The 24,206-nt window shown below is 21.7% G+C and overlaps 1 long non-coding RNA gene across 1 annotated transcript in view; it reads left to right on the top strand.

Annotated features, from left to right (window-relative positions):
- Positions 1-21,186: 21,186 nt before the first annotated feature.
- The window catches only part of LOC122499926, a 106,321-nt gene continuing 103,301 nt past the window's right edge, over positions 21,187-24,206 (top strand). The window contains exon 1 of the long non-coding RNA XR_006301405.1: positions 21,187-21,384. This is a non-coding gene — a long non-coding RNA (uncharacterized LOC122499926). The remainder of the gene's footprint in view (positions 21,385-24,206) is intronic.

The following is a 24,206-nucleotide window of genomic DNA, read 5'->3' as shown; positions in this document are numbered from 1 at the left end:
TATTATTTTTCTATTACTCTTGTATTATTCCTTCTATTTCACAAAGTATTTTTTTACAAATAATTTTCCTGTCATAATTATCTGAATGCACTTAATCTACCACTGTATTTAAATTTATTATTATTATTTAAATTATACTTAAAACTGGTTTTTTCAAGTAATTAAATAATAATAAGAATGTGAATTCAATAATTACCTTCGATTTTCATATAGGAATATTTCGTGAAAAGTAATTAAAATAATTATAAAATTACTCTCATCAGTTTACTGAAAACTTTGGGAATAATCGCGTTCTTGATTTGAAGAGAACAATAATTATTTTATAAAATATGAAGAAAATAAAAGAAGAAGAAGAAGTTTGATTTATCATAAAATGTTTCATTATTAGAAAGGATAATTTAAAAAAAATCTTCTAAGTTATGTCTTCGCGTGCAACCAGCATCCTGATTATAAACATTAATACCGCACCATTATAGGCAAAGAAAATGTTAGGCACTTAAAGCATCCTAAATGTTAACATTCTTGAGTAACCTATGCCTCATACACAAAATTTATTCAAAAAAAAAGAAAAAAAAACAAAAAAAGAAAAGAAAAAATTATCATTCACAAAATTATAGTTAATAAGAATTAATTTACTCTCAAATTTTCTTAGAAGCGAACATTTATTACCTATTTTCAAGTACCTTGTAAATTTTTATTATCAATATTATGACATATATATTATTGAGTATTTCAAAAAGTACTTTTATACCTTCGGCAAAAAATTCTCGAAATAAATTTAATTTGAATTCAATTTACTATTTAATTTAAAGAATTGAGAGAATTTAATTGTTGATAAAGAAATTAAAGTTTTCTCTAAATTTGAAATAGTAAAAAATTTAAAATGTTTATTAATTTAAATTAGAGACTGGATTTTTTGCTTTTAAATTAGTTAATTTTACTAATAAATATAGAAATTTTTTTACTAATTCAAATTCAAAAACAAAAAGTCAGCCACTAATTCAAATTTTGAAAGTTCAGAGAAATAATATTATTTATTTATAAAATTATAATAATAATTAATTTTACTTCATATTTTTAATTTATAATAAAAAAAATGATTGATTTCAATAAATTTTTTATTGATTTTATAATAAGAAAAAGATCTTTGTAAATCCGTATGTTGTTATAATAAAAAAGTAATAAATAATTTTTAATGTTAATAAATTAATAATTATAAATAACATAATTTATTTATTATATTTATTTATTCAATTTAGACGAAAACTTGTGGCTCTTGCCATTCGTAAAAAGTATATTGAAATTTATATTAAAATAATGAAATAAATAATAAATAAATAATAAATATATAATTTATTAATAGATTATTAGTTACAATTTTATTGTAATTAAAATTATTAATTACAATTATAATATTTATTTCCACGCTCGTGTGTACTATGAAATAAATAAATATCTAATAAATAAATTTTTGTCTTTATTAATTAATTTATTTACTTTATTTATTTAATTTGTATTTTAATTTATATTTTATTAATTGTAAATTTCCCTTTGATTGAATTTTATTTTTTTAGTTAATTCTGTAATTGATAATTATAAAAAAAACAAAATTAAAAAATAAAATTAAAGTAAATTAATAAAATAAAATTATTTAAATTCAATTAAAAAATAAACAGTGTTAAATCGAGTAATTAAAATGTAAAAAATGAAAAATTATCAGCAACAGATAAAAATTCACTTTACCGGTAAGTTTGTGAAAGTGAGAGTTAACAATGGCATTGCTTTGTAGATGGAGCCTGTTGCTTCAATCGCGGTATTTTTTCAATATATATTCTTTAAAAGGATCATGAAACTTTTTAAAGCATATTATACAAGACAGATGTTCATTGTATGAATTGTGTATATCGATTTTCTGTGAAATTGATAAGTCTCGAGTGATCACGGAAGAAACTAACACTTTTATGATTTCGTTCTCCGAACATAATGAACCCACCGGACACAAACTAATTGAATTTTATGTATTATAAGCGAAAAAAACCGTTATGTGTTTAAAAAATACAAATTTTTTCTCCTATGAAAATTTTCCAAACGCAAATAAATTTTATTTAGATAAAAAGAAAAAGAAGGGATTTCCCTTCTTTTTCTTTTTTTCTAAATAAAATTTGATTCAAAAATTAAGTTTTCAAAATTGTAATATTTTCTAGTAAATGAAATTATTGCTGTTATCAAGAAGGTAAAATTAAGAATGAAATAAAATTAAAAATTAAATTAAATTAAAAATAAAATAAAAGTAAAAATAAAATGTAAGTAAAAATAAAACAAAATAAAGATAAAACGAAAGTAAAAATAAAATATAAGTAAAAATAGAAAAAAGTAAAAATAGAAAAAAGTAAAAATAAAGAAAGTAAAAATAATGAAAGTAAAAATAAAACAAAATAAAGATAAAACAAAAGTAAAAATAAAATATAAGTAAAAATAGAAAAAAGTAAAAATAAAGAAAGTAAAAATAATGAAAGTAAAAATAAAACAAAATAAAGATAAAACAAAAGTAAAAATAAAATATAAGTAAAAATAGAAAAAAGTAAAAATAATGAAAGTAAAAATAAAATATAAGTAAAAATAGAACGAATTAAAAATAATAAAATAAAAATAAAATCAAAGTAAAATCGAAGTAAAAATATTTTAAAAAATAAATAAAAATGAAATAAAAGTAAAATAAAAGAAAAAATAAAAGTGAAAATAGAACAAAATAAAGATAAAATAAGAGTAAAAATAAAATAGAAAAAAAATTTGTTAAACAAGAGGAAAGTATTTTTTATCTTCATATTACCCGAAAAGAGAAGTAGAATAAAAACATTGCTATTAATTCTTTTTTTAGTGAGATAAAAAAATGCTTTCACTTCTTATTGTATTGTAATATCAGTAAAGTAATAAAAAAAATAAAATCGCAACATAAAGTGCTCTCTCTCTATCTCTCTCCAAAGTAAAAAACAAAATCGAGAACAATATTAATTTTAATGCGAGTTTCTTTATTACTAACTTCTTTAGCGAATATAAAATGTGTTATATACAACAGTTACTACTTTATTGGCTGGAAAAATTGAAGTCTCATAAAAGTGCCTTTATTCTAGTGTAACCTTGAATCAAAAAAACTTTCGAGGGAGTGAGACTAGAAACAAAGAGAGGTAGACAGAAATAAATCATATCGAATACATTAAACATTATTATTATTATTATTATTATTATTATTCATCCCCTTTTACCGTTTTATTACTATGACAAAAGTTTTATCACTCTTTCCAAGTTGTTAAACACTTCCCCAAAAAACTTTGTCTTTGACAAAAATAAATAATAATTTTTGCCGAAAGAAATTACTCTTTTTCCTCTCGTAAAAAAAATTTATATTTGAAAGAAGTCTATTTTTTTACTTTTTAAATTTTATTTTATTCTACTTTATTTTGTTCTATTTAATTTTTTTCTTTTTTATATTTCACTTTATTTTATTTTATTCTATTTTATATTTTATTTTATTTTATTCTATTTTATATTTTATTTAATACTATTTTGTTATAATATTAATATTAATATAATAAATAATAATTAATTATTAATATTAATATTTTGAAACTGGAAGAAACAATAGTTTTTTTTACAGTTTCAAAATATTCGATAATCGCTTATAATAATATTTATGAAATTTTCACTTATTTTCTTTTATTAAAAGAAATTTTCTTTCAATAAAAAAAATTTGTTTGATTCTTATTTTTGAGAGAAAAAAATACTTTATGCCGATTGCATGATCCAGATCTATGCCTAAATGTGGATAATGAGGTCAAAGAAGATCGTATAAGGAGCGAAATTAAAAAAAATATCCTTGTACCTGGTTCTCGATTTGTTAGCAATTTTCCATTTAACTTCACTTTTCCTTACAATATATAAATCCCTAAGTAAGAAATTACTGTTGGAAAAAATTCTTTTGTTTTATAATTTTTCTTTCCTAATTTTTAAACTCGTTTTTAAATTAAAAATAATTGTGGAAATAAATACTCTCGTTTTACAAACATTTTTACTCGATCCCTAAATTTCACTCTAAATCCTCTAATAGAAATTGATACAAATTTGATGAAAATTCTTAAATTAAATTTCTTAAATTATTGAAAAGGATTTTTTTGTTTAATAAATTTAAATAATTTATAAAATTAATTTTTCCTAATGAAACATTTATTTTTTTAATATTCATTAATTAAAACAATTAATTCTAATTTGTACAATCAATTTTAATTCATAGAATTAATTTCATAAATTACAAATTAAATAATTAATTAATTACTATAGGTATTGTTGAAAAATAATTCAATTTGTTTCATAAAAGGGCGTTTTTCTTTTTGTAAGCTCGTATAAATTGTTAAATAAATAAATAAAAAATAAATTTAATTAACTGCTTGTTTTTACTTTTTTAGAAACAAAATTCACAAAGAAAAACATTGCAAAATCGCGAATACCACTTAAATTTAATTATTATCATTATATATTTTTTTTTCTGAAACAGTCCTTAAATTTCAATATTGTCCTTGAAAAAAGGAAGTTTCTCTTTTTATAATGTTACAGACGATTGTTTGGTCCTTATAGAGATCTCTATAAATATTTGCAGTTACGATTCGATGTTAAGTTGAAGTTTCGTAATAAAATCCAGTCGCAAAAATCTGGAACGCGTCCGGGACGAGCACACGTTTTCTCGATTCGAACTTCACCTCGCATTTTTTTTCCCTGTATTTTTTTCGTCACAAATGATATGTGCCCTATAAGAGAGAGAGAAAGAGAGAGAGAGAGAGAGACTGATGTATATATACATAATGTCTTCCAAAGGTCGAATTTCGAACTCGAGCTCTTTGCCGCCCACGAAATTCGCCATTGGCGTAGCCATCATATATACTTTCACGATAAATCCGTAAAATGTATTTGTATTGTAGGCAATATAAATATTTTTAAATTTGAGCGAAATATAATTTTTTACTTTGCGCTTCTAGTTAGGAAAATTTTTTATTTGTATCTTTCTTATTCTCTTTGGAAAATTTTTGAATGGAAATTAGTTCCTGTTGAAATTTGTTTCTGATACGAATTTAAATCACAATAAGTTGTTTAATTATAAAAAAATTTTTGAGAGATGAAATGGTGGTTTAATTTCTCCACTTGAGAACGCCAAGGTCACCACCAGATGTCAGTAAAAATTCCAAGAAGGAACTAAACTGCCATCTAGCGGTGACCTTGGCGTTCGCAAGTGGAGAGTAATTAATTACTTATAATTAAACATAGCAATTGAATATTATAATTACATAATATAATTACAAATTATAATTATTACAAAATTAAATTAAATTCATAATAAAATTTCAAAGTAAAAGAAAATTCAAAATAATGCAATAATTATTAAATATTTTTCTACCAATTTCAATACTTTTATCGCGCCTTGCATAAATGTTAATATAGCATTTTAAAAAATGAATAAATTTGTAGTTAGAGGTTGTTAATTTATTTTTTGTGGTTTTGCAAATGCATATAAAGAAAAGATTTTTCTCATTCTTTTTTTCTAAATATTAATACCGCTTCTTTGAAAATAACAAGGCTCGAATGAAGATTTCTCGATAAACTGAAGAAGGTGTTAACACTCAAAAAGAAACTCATGGATTAAAACTTGAAAAAAATGTTGAAATAAAATTTGAATAATTCTAGGAATAAGGTAATAAATCTTCCTGAGAGGGAAAAACCTTTTTCTTTGATCGTAAAACAAAAAGATTTTAATATTTTTTTAGATAATAATAATAATAATAATAATTATTACAAATAATTATTTACAATAATTTGTTTTATTATAAAAAAATGAAAAATTAAGTTTATCAAAACTAATAATTATTACAATATGACTAATAATTAATTATTGTAATAACAATACTAATTATCCACATCATAAGGCTAATAATTAATTATAGCAATACTAAATATTAATTATAGTAATAATAACAGTTAATTAATAATATTATAATTAACTAGTAATGTTATAATTTACTATTAGTATATTACAATAATTTATATTATTTAATAGAAAATAATAATTGTAATTAAAATTATAATTATAGAAATACTAGTAGCAATATTGTACTAATGACTATTTTCTTCTCCTTATATAATTAATGTCAGTAATAATTATTGTCGATTTTCGATAATTAATGACAATAATTACACAATTCATTACACTTTGCACTTGAAGGGTAATTGTCAACGTATGCACATGAGAATCGAGTAATGAAATAATAATTATTTAACATCAGCTCTGCCACATCTTTCATGTCATAATATATACCTTCACACTAATTCGCTCGACTCAAAACGCCTGCTAATCGACCAGGAATACATTTTAAAGATGCTCGCAGCCAGACAGCTTCTGAGAATTCATCCCGAAATGCTTGGCAAACTTTCCCGCCTCACTAGAAGCAGCAATATTCAGAGAGTTGTATAATGAAATATTTTTCTGTTGCTATGTGTGAAATTCACCCTGAAAATGAAGAAAAAGAAGAAAAGTTGTCAGAAACTATTTTATTAGTCAATGTTTACTGCAAAAAAAATTATTTTCTATAATTTAGTAAAATTTTTTTTATCTACAATTATTTTTTTCTATTGTTATTTTATTATTCTATTGTTACAATAAAAAAATATCGAAAAAAGATGAAAAAGCGAAAAATTGTGAACAGTTTTTGAGAAACAAAATAGAAGAGAAAAATAGAAAAATAATAAGAATTAATTGTAGAATTTTTATTGTTTCATAAATTTTTTCTCGAGAGGTAATTAAAATTCACCAATAGTTGTAGTTGAGATTTATATATATTTTATATATTTAAAATATTTTTTTATAATTTCTTATAAAAATTTATTATTACAGAATTTTTATTATTTTCCTATATTTTTTCTCTGGCGGTAATTAAAACTTACCATAATAAAAATAATTTATAATTTTATAAATGGGATTTATAATTTATAAATTTACAAGTTATTTATCTATTTCAAAAGAATTCCGCAGTCTGAAAATAATCATAAATGTTTTTAAATAATAATAAATTTTTAAATTTATAGTTTATAGATTTATAAATTTATATAATAATTTATCAGTTTATTAATTTCTAAATTGATAAATTGTTAAATTGAAATTTATAAAGTTTTAAGTTAACAAATCGTAGATTTATTAATTTCTAAATTGATAATTCATAGATTTATTAATTTCTAAATTGATAATGCATAGATTTATTAATTAATAAATTGATAATTCATAGATTTATTAATTTCTAAATTAATAATCAATTAAATTGTAGGTATTTGAATCAATAATTTCAATATTTGAGGCAAAATCCATTTAAATGAAAATTATTTGATTCTAGTCATTTTCTAAAAATTTCTTTTTCTAATAAAAAAAAATGTTCTAATTTTTTTGTTTCTAACAATATTCAATTTTTGTAATAACGATCAATAGACGTATTATGAATAAAAAATAAAATTTACGAAAACATTTTAATTCTTAAAAAAAAAATACCTACTTGAGATTTCGTTAAAAAATTATAATGAAAAATAGAAATTATGCAAATTTTTTAACAAACTTTAAAAATAATCTAGTTAAAAAATAACAAATAGAAATTATAGGAATTTTTTTCCTAAAGATTTTTAAAATTTTCTAAATAAATGTTTTATAAAGAAATTAATTCTAGAAATTTTTGTATAAAAAATGATGCAAAATATTATTTTTTTCAGAGAAGAACAGAATTTTGTTCCTAACAAATTGTGATAAATAATAATTTTATAAAATTTTTTCTTCGGTTTTCAAAAAGAAACTTATAACTTTGTCAACAGAATTGTAACTGAGAATCATAAAATGCAAAATAGTTTCTATTTCAATTAACAATTTTCTAGCTTTTATCAAAATTATGGAATTTTACAAATTTTAGGAAAATAAATATTAGAAATTATAACTTTTTAGAAAAACTTTTTTTAGAAATCGAAACTTGTTAGAAAAATTCTTTTTAGAAAACAGATTTCATTAAAAATCGCTTTTTTAAGACAGAAAGGATTAGAAAATATTTTTTAGAAAAAGTGACCACCTACCTAATTTTTTTTGCAGTGTTAAAAAAAAATTTTTTTTTTCTATTTCAGTGAATAATAACTATAAATTTTGTTGATCGTTTTTTATATTTGTATGTGAAAAAAAGGGGTGAAGGGGGAGAAAATCTTTCTCAGAATTGACACATATTTGCACCAAAAAAAGAAAATAAAAAAATCTCATGATATATGTGTATTGTTATCTGGATATAAAAAAACTGGTCCCACATATATGTTGATCTTATCTCGTTGAGTAAACATATAAGTATTATGGCGAGGACTTTTTGAAAAGGGAAGAAGGTTTTCTAAGATCATTCACTCTTTGACGAAGAGTATCAATAAATATATGTCAGTGGTGTTTCAAAAGTCGTTTTAAAACTCGTGCATTTTTTTTCTCCTTTTTTATATTTTTATACAATGTGAAGAAAAATAACACATATTTTTTTCCAACTTTTTCGAAAATTCTACTTCTCTTCATATTAAAAAAATTTTTTTTTCTTTATTTTTCTTCTTTGTTAATTATTTATTTTTATTTTTTAATTATTAATTATTTCGTCTATTTAAAATTTTTAAGTATTTTTCGAATTTTCCCAGAATTTTTTACGAAACAAATGCGTCAATTCATCAGTAAGTCCCTTCGCTAAATATTTTTAATTAGCCAATTTTAATATTTTATTAATAAATTTTATTATTTATTAACAATATTTTTTTATGTATTTCGTTATTGTTATTTAAATTTATTTACTTTAATTTTATTTTTAGTTGAAAAATAAAAATAATTAAAAGTTAATTGATTATAAACGAAAGAAATTAAATTAAATTCTTTATTTATTCTTTTGAGTTTGTTTCTTTTTTTATTTATTTTTTTACTCAGATATTTATTGTTTGCCATTTTCAAGTTGTTATTGGTATTTATTAATTATAAATAAAATGCATTCATTCTTTACTTTATTTATTTGTTTTGAGTTGAGAAATAATATTGAACAATTTTCCATTATTTATCAATGAAATAAAATTGTCATTCATTACAATAATTCTTAAAAAAGGAAAGAAAAAATATGTTAAGAATTGAATATAAATTATTTTACCCACTTCTATATAATAATTTCACATGCGATATTTTTTTTTATCCTTGAAAAATATAAAATTTCTCAAAGTGAAAGGCGCAAATCTATATAATGTCTCGGGGCAAATAGTTTAAATAATTTATTCGTTCCTGAACTGAAATGAAAATAATATAAAAAGGAAAAAAAATGAAATTAACCCTTTACCGGAAAGTCTAAGTAATTATTTCATTAACACATTTTTTTCTTAGAAATTTAAGAAAAATAAATATAAAACTTGATTATTTTTTTCTCTCTGCGTTCTTCAATTTTTTTTCACACTTTAATTATATATACGTGTATATATATACTAATAGGGATTTACAAATGTTTTCTTACTTTTTATATCAAAACGAATTCCTCGTCATTTCCGGTTTGACATTCCGCGCGCTCATTTTTTATTATCTCTGCTTTTGGCGTTTATCCGTTTTTGCAATTAAATGTTATTTATCTTTTATTTTGTAAAAAGAAATTTTTTTTTCTCTGGAGAAAAATTCTTTGTCTTTCGTTGAAAAAAAGCTACGTTTTCTTTCGTGAAAAAATTCGTTTCTTTCATAGAAAAAATTCTTGTCTTTCGTAAAAAAGTTCGTTTCTTTCGTGGAAAAAATTCTAGTCTTTCTTGAAAAAAGAAAATTTTGTTAAAAATTCTAGAAAAAAATCTGGTTAAAAAAAATTTGGTTAGAAAAATTTAGAAAAAAATTAACATCTATTTAGAAAAAATTCGATTAAAAAGAATTGTATAAAAATTTCATTCTCAAGGTAAAAAAATTTGTTTTTTTCTCTTTTGTAAAAAAAAAGGAGAGGGAAAATTAAGACACGGTGTGAATCTATGAGTCATAATGAAACATTATCATTTGCGAGAGAGAAGTTCAATTCCAAGATCCAGGCCTACTTCGATTACAAACTACCGGAAAACTTTCTTGGAAATTCATTGAATGAATCAGCTTTATAGACTCTCGAGATTCAAGGTCGCGTTCAATCGCCCACGCGACTATTTTATTCAGAGAAAAGAATTCTTTTTTTTTTGGGTTAGCCTTTTTTTTATGTCCCTCTGACTATTGGCATTTTTTGCCATTTTTTTTTGGGTTCCTCAATTCTCTGAAACTTTCATTCAAAAATTACTTTCGACAACGAAGTTTTTTTTTTTTCTGTTTGAGTTAGGTAACAATTTATATTTTTATTATTTCTTTGAAAATGTTTTTACACTTGACTTTTTGGTACTTTTTTTTGAAACTAAAGAATTTTTTTTAACTAAAACAAACTCTTTAATTTTAATACATGCTTTTTTTAATTGAAGTAAATAATTTTTTTAAATAAAAATTCCTTTAATTCAAATATATAAAATTTGTTACTTGAAAGAATTTAAATTTTTCATTTTGCACAATTTTTTTTACTTGCAACAAATAAATTTTCTATTCGAAGCAAATTTTTGTAATTCGCAACAATTTTTTTTTTTTTTAATTTTTTGTAAACAAATAAATTTGTTAATTGAAATAATTAAATATTTTAATTGAAAGAAACCGTTTTATTTAAAAAAAATATTTTTATTTGTCATGCAAGCAAATTCTTTTAATAGAAAAATATTTTTTATTTAGAGCAAATACATTTTTATTCTTAAAAATTAAGAACTTTTATTTAACACACTTTTTCTAAGGATATTAAATTGAGAAAAAAAAATGAATTTTGATGACGAGGATAATTATTGGAATTGTTCTACTAATAATGTAGGACCAATAAAAAAAATTGTTACTAACAATTCTTAGTAAACAGAAGAAAAAGTTTGCTCAAAAAAAAATTTTCATCTTCTGCTGATTATAGGCTGTGGTTACTTTTTATTAATCTTAAATTAAATTAATTCTGATGACTCGGATAATTATTGGAGTTGTTCTAGCAATAGTTCAGTACCAGAAAAAAGTTATTTACTAACAATTGTTAAGAAACAAGTAATTAAATTCGATTATTATAAAATTCGAGCTATTTTTCATTTTCTGCTGATTATCGGCTGTGGTTACTTTTTATTAATCTTGAAATTATTTACTTACAATTGTTAAGAAACAATTGAGAAAATTCTATTGTTATAAAATTCGAACTGTTTTTCATCTTCTGATGATTATCGGCTGTGGTTACTTTTTATTAATCTTGAATTAAATTAATTCTGATGACTCGGATAATTATTGGAGTTATTCTAGCAATAGTTTAGTACCAGAAAAAAATTATTTACTTACAATTGTTAAGAAACAATTGAGAAAATTCGATTGTTATAAAATTCGAACTATTTTTCATCTTCTGATGATTATCGGCTGTGGTTACTTTTTATTAATCTTGAATTAAATTAATTTTGATGACCCAGATATTAATCTGAATTGTTCTAGTAATAGTTTGGGACCAGTAAACAATTTTTGTCTAGCTATTGTTACGAAACAGAAGATAAAGTTTGCTTATAAAATAATTTGTCATCTTCGGCTGATTATCGGCTGTGGTTACTTTTAATGAATTGTGAATTAAAATAATTTTAATGACTCATATATTAATTAGAATTGTTCTAGTAATAGTTTAGGATCAGTAAAGAATGTTTTGACTAACAATAATAGTAAAGAGAAGAAAAAGTTTGCTCGAATCATAATATTTTGATTAATTAATTTTTTAAACTGTGAAATTGAAATTTAATTGAAGTTCGTTAATTTGGTTAAAATTTACAATATTAGTAGAAAAAAATAAAATATTTTCAATTAAATAATTATTCTATCAAAAACTTATTTTTAAAAAACTTTTATTTTTAAAAAAACTTGTTATAATTTACATATTATTTTTTTGTACTTCCGCCGATAAATTTATTTATTTGTTGAAGAGTTAAAAAAAAATTTGTTTAAACTTTAAAAAAGTATTTCTTTTCCCCTCTAAAATACCTTTTTTTTGTTTGGATTATATAACACGTTGGGTAAAATGAAATAATCACAGTGAAAAAATTATTTTATACATTGTTTGCGAATGTATTGTAAAGTGTATAGAGAATAAGAGTTCATACACCAGACGACCTAGATCCTCAGAGATGGAAGCAACAGGTGGCAACAGGTAAAGCAACGGGGGATGACGACCTGGGTGACTCATGGGGTTGCTCCAAGAATGTTGATCGCTCTCTTTTTCTCTCGGCTTTCTCTCTTTCTCTCTTTCTCCTCCATAAAACCTTACAAGTCTTCCCTCTTCCTTCCGTGTCCCCCCGAGCGACCCATCGTCCGGGGAGTTACCTGCGGATGACTCACATTCCACACACGCGTTCATTTCTTACACTTGTGCAGAGAAAACAAGTCTGGACCTGCATTTCACGTCTGATCTAGGCTCAATGAAAAAGGATCCCCAAGAGGCTTGTTCTCAGGTGACAGCCCCCTCTTTCAGAAAAAAAAGTAGAAGAAGATGGAAAAAATCTATTCAAACTCAAGATGACAAAAGCTGATTTAGGGTTAAAAACCCCCGTGGATCATTCACTAAAAATATTATAGACTCAAACACAACACTAAAACGCTATCACTATTTCGAAATCTGTTAATCGTTTCTGAAGAGCCGAAATTTTATGTTTCAAAGAGAAAATAACTATATGATTTTTATTGAAAGGAAAATATGGTTGGGGATGAAAATTATCTTCGTTGACGATCTTATCTTTTTTGAGTGAATTGAAAAATAATATAATTAACCCTCCGTCTTCGCTAACAAGAAGAATCAAAATTTTTAGTAAGGCTTCACATTTACTAATATTAGCTCTAGAGTACCTACGATTTAATTTGTGATTATAATTAGGGCCAGTTTTAACCCTTTGAGGACCAGTGTTGCTTTCAGGCAACATGAACATTTTTTTATTAACTCGTGCATCTTAATTTTTAAAACTGAATATTGAAACAATAATTTTCACATAGTCTGGAAAATTTCGTATGACAGACACTGGTCTTCAAGTAAAAAACTTCAATAACTTTCCCTAAAAGTTTGCTTACAAATTAAAAATCGCGATTTTTTAAGAAAAAATTTGGTCCTCAAAGGGTTAAAGACACTGATTAAAAGTTAATTAATTATTAAATCGTTAACCAATTATTAATTATTTTTTATTATTCAAGTACCTAATAATTAGTAGAATTAACTACTATTACATTATTAATTACTATAGTAACATTAGTACATTTTATCTTAATGTTAATTTATTATTATTCAAGGATGCCGCAAAGATTTAATTAATTATTTTTTGACCCTATAACTTATTTCAGCTTTTCCTTATCAAAAATAAAGTTTTTCTTTTTTTGAAATCTTTTTCAAACTTTAATCATAAAATTGAGACTCAATGTTATAGAGAATTCAGTGCGCGTTTTATTTTTGATTTAAATTATATTAACATCATAATACATAAAATAAATATATTTTTTTTATATGTTAATGATTTTAAATAAATAGATGAACTTTAGAGAAAGATTTTAATTTCAAATTTTTATAAAATATCAATTGTCAAAGAATTTAATAAGCAATTTTTAAGAAATTAAATTTTTGCAAACATTGCAAACATACTGGACTTAATAAATTTTCAAAGAACTTTTTCAAAAATTATTAAAAATAATAATTAATTTAAAGAAGAATTTCATTATTTAGAAAAATAATAGAATTCTTGCATAGAAATTGTATTATATTTTGTTTAAACTAATTGAAATCCTGCGTGAATTTATTTAATAATAATAATAAAGGATTTATAGAAGAATTTTATTTAAAAACACTAGAAAAAGTTGAATTTTGCGGAGAAGTTACAAATGTTTGCAGAAATTCAATTATTTTTAAAAGAAATAAAATTCTTCGCAGAAATTCAATATTCTATACATATGTTCAAAAAATTAAAAAATTTCTCGTGAAAATTTCAATTAACTTTATAAATAATAAAATTCTTCTCCAAAATTTATTTATTTTTAAAAATTTTAATAAAATTCTTGGCAAAATTTCAATATTATTTGCAAAAATTTTCATCAATTCAATGATTTTCAATATCTACTATTTTAATAAAATTTTCCAAAACAATGTAATTATTTTTAAAAAAAATTTATTTAAATTCTACGCAAACGTTTAATTATTTTCGTAAACAATAAAAATTTCACAAGAATTCTATTATTTACAAATTTTTTTATAAATTTCTTCGCAATAATTCAATTATTTTCATAAATATTAAAAATCATTGTAGAATTTCAATTATTTTTAGTAGAATTTTAATCGAATTCCTCGAAAATTATAATTATTCTTAAAAATTTTATTAAAATTCGTCGAAAGAATTTAATTACTTAAAAATTTGTTGATAAAATTCTTTATGAGAATTAAATTTTAAGAAACATTCAATTATTCAATAAATTATTTATTTTCGTGTTTAAATAATAGAATTCTCGTAGAATTTTCTAATAGAAACTGATTTAAAAGTGAATTTCAGTTAAAAAATTTTACAGAAATTAGATATTGAATATTAAAAGCATTGTAGTATGAATTTTTAAAAATAATTGAATTTTGAAAAGGGTTTAAATTGAATTCTTTAAAAATCTAAATTTTTTATACTTTTAACCAAAAATTCTGTAGAATTAATTTTTTTTCAAACAGTTTAATTGAATTTTTTTTTAAATTATTATTCGAAGTTTTAATTTTCTATTAATAGCTTATTTAATTGAATAATTTCCAAATAATCGAAATTTCATAAAATTGAATTGTAAACAAATGCATTTGAAAATTCTCAAAGGAATTTTTTTTAAATTATTAAAAATAATTGATTTAAAGAAGAATTTTAATTAAAAATTGTAGAAAATAATAATTGAATTCAAATGATGAAAATAATTTAAAATTAATTACAAGTGTTTAATTAACTATAAACAGTGGTGTATTTACCATTATTATTAATTATTACTATTGCTAACTGTTACTAATTAGGTTTGATTATTATTATTAACTAATATTATTATTATTATTATTATTATTATTATTATTATTATTATTATTATTATTATTATTATTATTATTATTATTATTATTATTATTATTATTATTATTATTATTATTATTATTAACTAACATTATTATTATTATTATTATTCATTTGGTACTACTGTTAATTACTAGTACTATTAACTATTATTTTTATTAATTAATATTATTATAATTATTAATAACTACTATTATTATTAATTACTATTATTATTAATTATTGTTACTGTTAATAATAATAGTAGCTAATAGTAATAATAATTCATAATAACAATAATTAATAACTGATGATAATAATTAATTAGACTGTTAGTATTAATATTTTTAATAAGTCAAAAGAAAATTTATTTTAAGCAAAAGAAGAATACTGAAAAAAAGATTGTTAATAAAAATCTTTCCGGTCCAGATGATTAATACATCCATCAATTTTTTTTATTTCAATCATTTTCCCATTTTATTGATTCAAAATACAATTAAGGATAATTTTACAATCAACACGTATTTCCGGTTACGAATAAAATGCAATTATAAATTTTTTTTTTGTTGCAGTTCTGTTTTCATGTTGTATGTACATAAATGCAGATTACACTCGCACCTGTACTGGTGAGTAAATACCACACAAATATATACGTATAGTATTATAGTAATACACGAGTATTTGAAATTCATTCATAAACCGTGTTCTTTTTTTTTGTTTTTCGTGGAAATTGAAAAGAATCGTAAAATAACAAAATACCTGGAAATTTCATTCATATTTATAATCAAGTTTGCAATATTTATAATCAACTTTATGTACTCGTGACTGTCGCAATCGCTTTTTCTTCTTCTTATATATATATGCATATTAAACGAATATTTGCCTATTATTTCATTTGCAAGTTGTGAGTCATCGCCGCAGACAAGTCAAAAATCATATCTTTTTGTTTGCTTACATCATTTAATTTAAGTCTCTTTTATGATTCAGACACGGTGAAAAAATAATTGTAAATTTAAATTTCTTGTTTTTTATCTTCGCCGTGTATGTATATAAAAAAAGGAGATGAGAGTTTAAAAATGGATATAATAATTAATCTTGAGATTCGTATATTAATTTTCAAAATCAATACATTATGTAATTTTTTTTTTTTAGTAGAGATCGCGTGTTTTTATAATCAAAAGATTTTTATTTTCTGATTTATTTTTTATTTTCTAAACTATTTTACCTCTTTTTATGGTTATATTTTATATTTTTTTATAGAAATAGAAATAGCGAAAAGAGGAAAGTAGTAAAGTATAAATTTTAGAGTAAAATTGTGCGTTTTATATAACAACGCGTGTATCTTTTATGATTCTAATCAATTTTAATTCGTTTTATATATATATACGTGTATATAAATATATATAAGAAAAGTGTTGCATGTTATAAGATTGTAATTATTTTCAAGTTAGTTTATAAAAATATTGCAAACAGTGCAATAAATTCTGATTTTACAGTTTCTTGTCTATTTTCTAGAGAAACTAAATCACATGAATTTTATATGTTTATTGTTTATAATATATAACTTTATAGTTACGGTTCGTTGCCTTCCTCTAATGAAAAATTATTTCTTGAAGATCGATTTTGTTTGTTAAAAAGAGAAAGTCAGATTATTATTATTATTATTATTATTATTATTATTATTATTATTATTATTATTATTATTATTATTATTATTATTATTGTATATCCTGTAATTATTTTATACTCGATTTTAAATTTTATTTTATAAAAATTGTATTTTCTTTCTTATTTCAGTTTCAAAAAATAGTAAAAAAGAAAAAGAGGGTGGGAAAAATTTTATTTATTTATTTTGAGTTAAATAAAAATATATTTATCTCTGAGGTAATTGAATTATTTTTTGCTTTTAATCGAGCTTTAAATAAAAATTTTATTCGAGATGAATAAATTTTTATCTGCTTTTAATCGAGCTTTAAATAAAAATTTTATTCGAGATAAATATATTTTTATTTGAACCAAAAAATTTAAATAATTTTTTTTAGTCTCCCAGTAATTTAAATTAGTGTAAATTTCTACTAACTATTGATAAAAATTTACTACTTTATTTAGTAGTACGTTTTACATTTTTTTACTAAAATTTCAGTGGATAATTACTAAGAATTATAAAAATAATTGAGTTAAAAAAAATTTATTATAAATAACGGTTAATATTAAAAATTATTTAGTAGAAATAAAAATTACTCGGTGAGAATTATTAATAGTTGAAATAAAATAAATTAAATTTTTAATAATATAACATAGTTAAAATAACAGAAATAAAATAAAACGTGTTCAACGTCAAAATGTTATTGTGTCAAATTCAAGGTTTACAACTATTTGACTAATGTATACATAAGAAATTGCATTTGTGGAGAATTTTTTAATAATATATGCAAATTGTGTATATGCAACAACAATTTTTGCTGTCTTGTATAATTATATTGCTTGGCGAGAAACGAGACTTAAAACGATGAAGAATTGTGTGTGGTGTATGTTTTTTTTAACACGCAATTTGTTTTCAAAAGTTAAAAAAAAATTATTATTGTTATGTTTTGCGTATTGGTGAAATATTTTCTGTAACCGTAGTCACTTTAATTTACAAAAACGTCACTTGATTCCTAATACTTTTTCATCGACGAGTTGAAAATAATATAACAAGATTATAATGTTTGAGAAACATATTCCTTTTTGCAAGCAAATATTTTTTTATTCAGTAATTTGTGTTATTAATTAACGATATTTCATACCTTCTTTTGTTGAATAACCTTTTGATTACCTTTTTGATAACCTTTTGATTTTTAAAGCCTTTTTACAATTTAATATCATCCAGAAAAATACCATGATGGAATATTTTTCTTTTTGCGAGGAAAATAAAAATATTTCTCTGAAAATTGTTAGTTATATATAAATTTTATTCGAGGATTAAAAGATAGAAACAGTGTTTCTAGTGCAAATATTAAAAAGTAAATACATTATGAAATATTGTATTTGCTATCCAGAGACAAATAAGAATTAAAATCTTTTTGGATAAAGTTGATAGCTTCAAGATAACTGTAGACATTGAATATTATATCTTCAAATTTTCTTTATAAAAAAAAAATTCTGTATTATTTCCGTTTGACATTATTTTAAAGAATGAGGAAAAATATATATGTTTTTAAAATTATATAGAAGAACATATTTATTTTAATCTTTTCTGTTATTTAATTTTTTATTTAAACTTCCTAGTAATTCCCACTAATAGTGAGTTGAAATGTCTGTTAAATTTTCAAAGTTAATTTACTGGAACTTTATATAGTATGTTTAATGTGTACATAACACAGTTTTCTTGTTGAATTCCTTTGTCAAATTGAACATTTACAACAGTTGAGATAAGATATTTTTTTCACGGAGAGTAAATATGTGTAGAAATTATGATATTCGAAAACAATTATAGTTATAAAGAGCTATGATAATTATTTTTTAAAAATAATATATATATAATAATAATAATATATATAATATATATATAATAATATATATATCAATTAAATTTTGTTCGGATCTATGAAAAAGTGATCTCCCAACGTCTCTGTAGTATATTAGTTACGTCATTTACACTACACCAGCTAATAGAATAACTGACCTACGTCATTGTGAGAAATTTTTCATAATCTCTGTAACATAAAAACAGGCCTCAGACTCACTATTGATACTTTTCGACACTTTTCTCGCCTCATGCAACTATTTAGCTTTTTTCGTTAAATTTAAAAACCATAAACCACAAATTAAACTATTTCTCAAGATTTTAAATATCAATTTATTTACTGAAGAAATTAATTCCAAGACAAAAAAATAGAGACGATGAAAATATCAAAAAGGAAAGTAAATTAAAAATTTTAATCCGTTTATATTAATTGTCAAAGTCTCTAGATTTTGATCGTAAATAATTATAAAATTACGAGCAAATTGAGATTCAATATGGAGTCGATATTCTCCACCTGCGAACGCCAAGGTTACCGCTAGATGGCAGTTCAGCCCCTTCTTGGAATTTTTACTGACCTCTGGTGGTGACTTTGGCGTTCTCAAGTGGAGAAATTCATTTTATCCCTAAAAAAACTTTTTTATAATTAATAAAATGCGAAAAATGTTATTGTGAGAATAATTTTAATTGTGTTTTTAGTGCAAATTTATAACCCTTTTTATTTAAACACAAAAATACTCATTGATGGTAAATAAATAACGAGCGACTATTTGCAACTATTTCGAATACTTTATGACACTTTTGATACCATTTTTTATTTCTAAATTCATTCCGTGGTCTGTGAAAATAATCACCAATTTTAATTATTCTTTTGTGTCTCTATCGTCAATTATTATTTTTAGTTGATTTAGTTTTTCGAATTAGATTTAAGTTCCTTTTTTCGTTTTTTTTATTATTAATTATTTTCGAATGTCACTTGGTTCAGAAACTGTCGATGGTCATTAAAATACACAATACGCCGAAGAACTTTGAAACTTCTTTGGAAAGAGTTATCAATATTAACACTTCCTTAGATAAATTTTTCCAATCCCCGGCCCTTCTTTAAAGAAGCTTTTAGAAGAATCGAAAATATGTATTTTTTGTCAGAATTTCGTATATAATATTCCTTTTGGTAGAAATGGTTCCTGGAACTTACTTAACTGGTTAGGCAAATGACCCTCATTTCTTTTTAACACAAAGTTCCGTTATGGTCTTCGTTGCGATGCTCCAATGGCCCCGAGAGGTGGCGCGAACTAAAAGATTTTTTTTTTTTGACTACCAAGAATTGTCGATTTCTCTCTCAATATGCTTTGCACATATAGTCTCGTTACTTGAATGCGTCTCAATAGATGACAATTCTCATCTATTAAAAAAACGAATTTCGTTCATTTTATGACTTTATTCAAAGAAGATACGTCGAATTTTTTGTATCAAAGAGATAATTTTTTTTAATTAAAGAAATAAAGGGTTGCCACACAACTCAGAAAATTCAGTATTCAGGGAAAATTTAGGAAAATCAGAGAAAAGACAGGGATTTTTATTAACAGTAATGGATAAAATTAAATTTTTAGAATTTTCATAAAAAATTCTGAATTCAAATATAAAACCTTCAATTTTTTCTATTTCTGACGCAATAATAATTTCTTTTTAAATAACTTAATTCTTGAAGAACTATCATAAAATTATTATACTTAAAGATTATTTAATGAATAATTTTACTTAAATGTTTCAAAATTAATTGTATTTTGGAGAAGTTACAAATGATTGCAGAAATTCAATTACAAAAAGTTTTTAATAAAATTCTTTGCAAAATTCCAATAATTTTCAAAAATTTTCCTCATTTTAATGATTTTCAATAACAACTATTTTAACAAAAATTTGCAAAAAATGCAATTATTTAAAAAGAAATTTGAATAAATTTCTGCGCAAACCTTTAATTATTTTCATATTTTTAACAAACAATTCTGTAGAATTTTTTTTTTTTTTTTAATTTTAATTGAATTTTTCGAAATGTTATAGAATTGAATTGTAAACAAATGGATTTGAACAATCTCAAAGAATTTTTTTCAAAATTATTAAAAATAATTGATTTAAAGAAGAATTTTAGTTAAAAATTGTTATAAAAATTTGAATTATTTAAAAAAAAAAACTTTCCTAAATTTAGTGATTTTCAATACCTTAATTAATAAAATTTGCTATTTATTTATCATTCGGTCATATTTAATTATTATAAAACATGCAGAAATGGATGAAATATGAATATGAATTTTCATATTCACTAGAATTCATATAGAATGATTCTAAATAAATAAGTATTAAAAAATAATGTATTAAATAATAGAAAATAAATATTAGTAAATAATGTGGAAATTTTCCGCAGAGAAAAGAAAAAAATATAAATAATTTCGAAAAATCTCTCGGAAAAAAAATCAGGAAACAGATTTTCCTCGGAGTTCAGTATATCAATTATTAACAATTGCCCTCGCTTATTATTGTATAAGACACGCTGCATAGGAGCGCATAATACATCACAACTTTGTGAATCATCGAACAGAACGCGGTAGTCGGTGTGTGCGGCATCAAATAATGTTACCACCTTCCGATTAATTGCCACATCTTTAGATTCTCTCTCCCTCTCGGTGCGTGAATTATAATTAATATTTATAAACATTAAATATATATGTGTGTGTGTGTGTACTTGCAAGATTCCGCCTCTTTCTCCTTTTCACTCTTTGTAATATCACTCGCATCCTAGTGAGTTGCAATGTCGCCCACATTATCGCAATTCTCCTAATGACGTCACAAAACAGTGACGTAGCGATATCTCTAGACTTAAACCAGTCCCAAGTTCTCCTTTATACGGTACAAGAGAGATCGGACATACGTGCATACAACACCCACTTATTTTTCTCTATTATGTATAATTTAATATACTTCGGATTTCAGGTGTAAAAAATTTTATGCAACGTTTAACTGAGAATAGTTAAACACTTTTCTTGAAATTATCAAATTGTTATAGTAAAAATTTAAAATTTAAATCAAACTGTATGATTTCATTTATTCTCGAAAAATCAATTGAAAATCATTTTTTTTTACTGACAATCAGAGACTGACTTTTTGCTTCTGAATGAGTTCAAAATAACTGATTTTCAGTACAAAAAAAAATAATTAAAAAATTATTTAAACTTCACTGTAAAAAATAAATTTTACTTTCAGTCCACTTCTGAAGAAAACCGTTTACATTAGAAACATTTTTGACTGAATTTTAGCCTTGAGAGTATTATTTTAAATCATATATTATCGATAACTTCATGTTTTATAATAATTAAAGATGGTAAATTGATAAAATCATTATTTTATATTATAAGAATATTGTACTTCTTCAAAATTATTTTCATCAATTCAATTCAATTATTATTTTTAAGAATTTTGCACTCAAATTTTTCTCTTTAAATCAACTAATTTTCAAAAAAGTTCTTCTACAATTTTCAAAATCCATTTATTTAGGTACAATATTCATTCAATTTTACAAATTTCAATTTTTCGTAAATTCTTCAATTAAATATATATTAGAAAATAAAAACTTTAAATAATATAAAAAAAATTCAATTACTTTTTCAAGAAAATTAATTTCAAAATTCAATTATTTATAAAAATTCACGCTATATTGCTTTTAATGTTCAATTATTATCTAAAATTTCAACTGAAATTAATTTTCAAATGAATTTTTATTAGAAAATTCCACGAGAATTCAATTATTTAAATAGAAAAATAAATAATTTATTTAACAATTGAATGTTTCTTAAAATTCAATTCTCATAAAGAATGTTATCATTTTTTTAAATAATTGAATTCTTTCGATGATTTTTAATAAAATTTTTAAGAATTTTTTCGAGGAATTCGATTAATAAAAGTTGTATTAAAAATAATTGAGATTCTGCATTGAGTTTTATTATTTCTGAAAATAAATTAATTCCTAATTCTACTATTTTTGAACATAATTAAATTTCTGCGAAAGATTTTATTACTCTTGAAAACAATTTCAACTTTTTTTTCTGTAAGTAGTCAATTAAATTTCACAAATAATGAAATTCTAATCTGAAATTCAAATATTTTCAAAATCTACTATTAAAATAAAATTTCTCTAAAGAATTCAATTTTTTTAAAAAAAGGAAATAATGTTTGTTACAAAAATTCAATTATTTTCCTAAATAATAAAATTCTTCACAGGATTTTAATTAGTTAAAACAAAAAAAAATATAATTCTTGGCAATAATTCAATTATTTTTCTAAATAATAAAATTCTTCTTTAGATTAATAAATTCATCGATTAAGTATATATTAGAAATAAATAAATTCAATTAAACTTTTTCAAAAAAAAAAAATTCTACAGAATTGTCAGTTAACAGTATAAAAAATTCAAATTTTTAAGGATTTTAATTTGAAACATTTTCAAACTTCAATTATTTATAAACATTCATGCTATAATTCTTTCAATATTCAATTATCCAAAAATTTAACTGAAATTTATTTTTAAATCGATTTTTATAAGAAAATTCTGCGAGAATTCAAATATTTTAATAAAAAATAAATAATTTATTGAATAATTGAATTTTTCTTAAAATTCAATTCTCATAAAAAATTTTATCATCAAACTTTGAAATAATTGATTTTTTTTGATGACTTATAATATAATATTTTTAAGAATTACATTTTTCGAGGAATTCGATTAAAATTTTATTAAAAATAATTGTAATTTGTAAATAATTGAATTCTTCTGTCGAATTTCAATAAAATTTTGAAGAACAATTACATTTTTTGAGGAATTCGAATAAAATTGAAGTAAAAATATTTGTAATTCTGCAATGAGTTTTATTATTCATGAAAATAATTGAATTCCTAAAAAGAATTTTATTATTTAGAAAAATAATTGAATTATATTACGAAGAAATTTTAAAAAAATTTGTAAATAATTGAATTTTTGAGAAATTTTTATTATATTAAAAATCTTTAAATTGTGGAAAATTTTTGAAAATAATTGAATTTCTGCAATAATTTTTAACTTCTCCAAAATTAAATTTTTTTTAATGTTAACTACAATTTTTTTTTTAACTATCCATTAGTTTTAATAATTTTTGAAGAAAGTTTTTGAGAATTTTCAAATTCATTTGTTTTTAACTGAAATCCCTCTGTAAAAAATTTTATTATTTACGAAAATAATTAAATGTTTGCAAACAAATTTATAAAAAATTTGTAAATGATTGAATTTTTGTGAAATTTTTATTATTTTATGAAAATAATTAAATGTTTCCATAGAATTTTATTAAATTTTTTTTAAAAAATTAAATTCTTTTGGAAAATTTTATTAAAATAATAGATTATATTGAAAATTATTAATGTGTGGAAATTTTTTGAAAATAATTGAAATTTCCCCATGAATTTTATTATTTATAGAGATAAT

Source organism: Leptopilina heterotoma, unplaced genomic scaffold (assembly GCF_015476425.1).
Source record: "Leptopilina heterotoma isolate Lh14 unplaced genomic scaffold, ASM1547642v1 Lhet_18, whole genome shotgun sequence".
NCBI classification, from domain to species: Eukaryota; Metazoa; Arthropoda; class Insecta; order Hymenoptera; family Figitidae; genus Leptopilina; species Leptopilina heterotoma.
This window is presented reverse-complemented; position numbering and strand designations above follow the sequence as displayed.